The sequence below is a fragment of the Sinocyclocheilus anshuiensis genome, unplaced genomic scaffold, assembly GCF_001515605.1.
Source record: "Sinocyclocheilus anshuiensis isolate Anshui unplaced genomic scaffold, SAMN03320099.WGS_v1.1 scaffold1762, whole genome shotgun sequence".
Classification (NCBI taxonomy): Eukaryota; Metazoa; Chordata; class Actinopteri; order Cypriniformes; family Cyprinidae; genus Sinocyclocheilus; species Sinocyclocheilus anshuiensis.
In genome coordinates, this window is record NW_015547656.1 from 19,290 (window position 1) to 22,275 (window position 2,986).

At 31.7% G+C, this 2,986-nt stretch overlaps 1 protein-coding gene across 1 annotated transcript in view; it reads left to right on the plus strand.

The window, feature by feature from the left end:
* The window catches only part of ddah1 (dimethylarginine dimethylaminohydrolase 1), a 22,158-nt gene that overhangs the window by 10,223 nt on the left and 8,949 nt on the right, over positions 1-2,986 (plus strand). The window lies entirely within an intron of this gene.

Consider the following 2,986-nt stretch of genomic DNA (forward strand, 5'->3'; position numbering starts at 1 on the left):
GTCTCAGGTTACGTATGTAACCATGGTTCCCTGAGAAGGGAACGAGACACTGCGTCCTCTAGTCTCCATAGCGACCCCTAGAGGACACTGTTCGAAGTTCCCTCGGAAGGGAACGTCTCAGGTTACGTATGTAACCATGGTTCCCTGAGAAGGGAACGAGACACTGCGTCCTCTAGTCTCCATAGCGACCCCTAGAGGACACTGTTCGAACTTCCCTCGGAAGGGAACTACAGCTGATCTACAATTCAAGGCAAACCTACAGGGACGACGGTAAAAACGTTTTGTTTCGGGCCACGTGAATTCAAAAGAACACTTTGAAGAAATAAATACCGGTAATTGAAATATTGAACAGTCCTGAATTGATTATTGCACAGGTTTTAATCACTAAAATACTTGTATGTACAGGGTTCTACAATCGTGAAAATATAGCAAAACCTGAAATAAACCTGGAAATATAGCAATTATGAAATTGTTAAAAATTTATAATTCAAAGTCAAACATTAATGAACAAACATTTTTCATCTGCTTGAAATTGCACATTATAAATGTAATCCCTATAAAACTCATGAGAGAGAGTTTGGAATCATTAAGATTTTTTAATGTTTTATTTAATAATATAATATAATATATACACACAAGCATATGTGTGATGTGTGACCATTTAAATAAAATTATGTTTTAATATTGATATGTTTTTGTATTATGATAATGAGATTTATTTTATTTTATTTATTTTTAGTTTTACAGTAAGGGAAATATTGTAACAGTGCCTCCCAAAAAATAGACTTAATTAACAGCTGTTTTAGATTTGTAATAATATTTCACAATTTTTCTGCTTTTACTGTGTTTTTAATCAAATAAATGCAGCCTTGCTGAGCAGAAGAGACTTTTTCAAAAACATTAAAAAATAATCGTAATAATTCCAAACTTTTGGAATAATAGAGCTAAGTATTCCCAGAGGGCAAACTCTTATAAATGCATTAAACATTCCAGAATACGAGTTTAACTTGATAATGTCCAGTAAAAGCAGTCAACAGTTAAACACGATGAATCCAAAGTCTTGCTCCATCCTTAATGTGCTTCATTCCTCCAGCGCGGGATCTCCGGGTCTAATGATAACGGCTGCTCTGTGACGCTGGTTCTTGCTCAGATTCAGATCAACAGTCGGCACTGGAATGCCTGGATTTTGTGGGATCAGGATAATTGTGAACTGCGCAAACATGAACAACATCGTCATGGAAATCGGTCGCATCGCATCAAAGTTTCTTTATAGCCAAAGCCGCTTTATCCGTCCCTCTTTCTGTGTCGTTCTGGCTCATTCCCAGATTCCCAGCAGGGATTCAGCGCTTGCAGAGGGATTCGGACACGTGTCAGCACAGCCTGAATCCATGCAGGAGAGACACACACACACTCACACACACACTCACACACACACACACACACACACACACACACAGAGAGAGAGAGACACACACTCATAAATACACCAGAAATAGAATGTAATTCATACCTAGGATGCTATTGCATACAAAATGCATTTGGATTACACAGATTTAACATAAACAAATTAATAAACTTAACGTGATGCCAATCACACATAAATAAAACAGGTCAGATTTCTGCATTCAAAAAAAATCATGGTATAGTTTTGTTTGTTTGTTTTAGTAACTGTTTGCATAACTCTTTGATTTTATTTAAATAATCCTATTACATTTTTTTAAATATTGCATTATTTATATATTTTTATTTATTTGTAAATATTTGTAATCATTTTATTTAAATATTTTAATATAATTATTAATATTAAATATTTTTCATATTTAAATTTTTTATTTGCATCTATTTGATTTTATTTAAATATGCATATTTGTAAAAACTATTTTTGTATATTATTTGTATATATTTTAATCATTTATTTAAATATTTGTAATAAATATTTAGATTAACTTTTAATATATATTTTTTATTTTTATTATTTTTCATTATTTTCATTTATTATAAATCTTTTTTATATTATAATTTTTTTTTAAATATTTTGTCTCAATATCAAAATAAATTAAGTTTATATTTTATTGATTTTTATAGAAAATTAAAATAATAAAAATATATGTTTTTAAGCCTTTCATTTAAATTATCACATTTTATATTATACATTTTTATTTTTTATTTTTTTTGTTTCAATCATTTAAAAATGCATTTATTCAAATAGCTTACAATCAGCATAAATCTGTTCATAGTGAAAACAATTACATTTATTCAGTTAAAAAGTATGAACATGGTGAAAATATGACTAGCTGTGGAACAAGCAATATTAAGTTACTTAAAATGTATGAGATTGAAACAAATTTCATAAATCTGACCTGTTGCATTTATGTATGACTGACAAATATGCATCACATTAGGTGTATTATTTTATGTTAAAGCGGTGAAATCCAAAAGATTAGAAATATTATATATAATTCAAATACATAAGTCTGCAATTTAGGCCTAAATAGTTATTAGTGGAATGTAAAATGTAGAATGGATGCTATTTCTTCCTTTATCTGACAGAAATAGTCAACAGTATGCCATTCTGAAGTTCAGAGTAAGACTTGTCTTCAGTGCAGCGTCGCCCTCTGCTGTCTCGCTTCATCACTGAGGACATTTTTCACTAGTGAGGACACTTAAAGCTAGTGATTTTGTCCAAGCGCTTCCAGCTTCATTCTCATTCTAAATATAGATATTTTAGGACAGTCATTTACAGACATTACAATAGTTTGCTGCTAAACGCTTCATTGTGTGTAGCGTCAGCCTCGCTGCAATTACGCATGATTTTATACGGTTGCAGATGGAGATTCAGGCAGATTTAATGTGTTCTGCTTTACTCATTTAAAAGAGTCGCTCGCTTATTATAGATTACAGAGCAATTAGACGGAGAGCTATATAGTGTGTGTGTGTGTGTGTGTGTGTGTGTGTGTGTGTGTGTGTGTGTGTGTGTGGGTGTGTG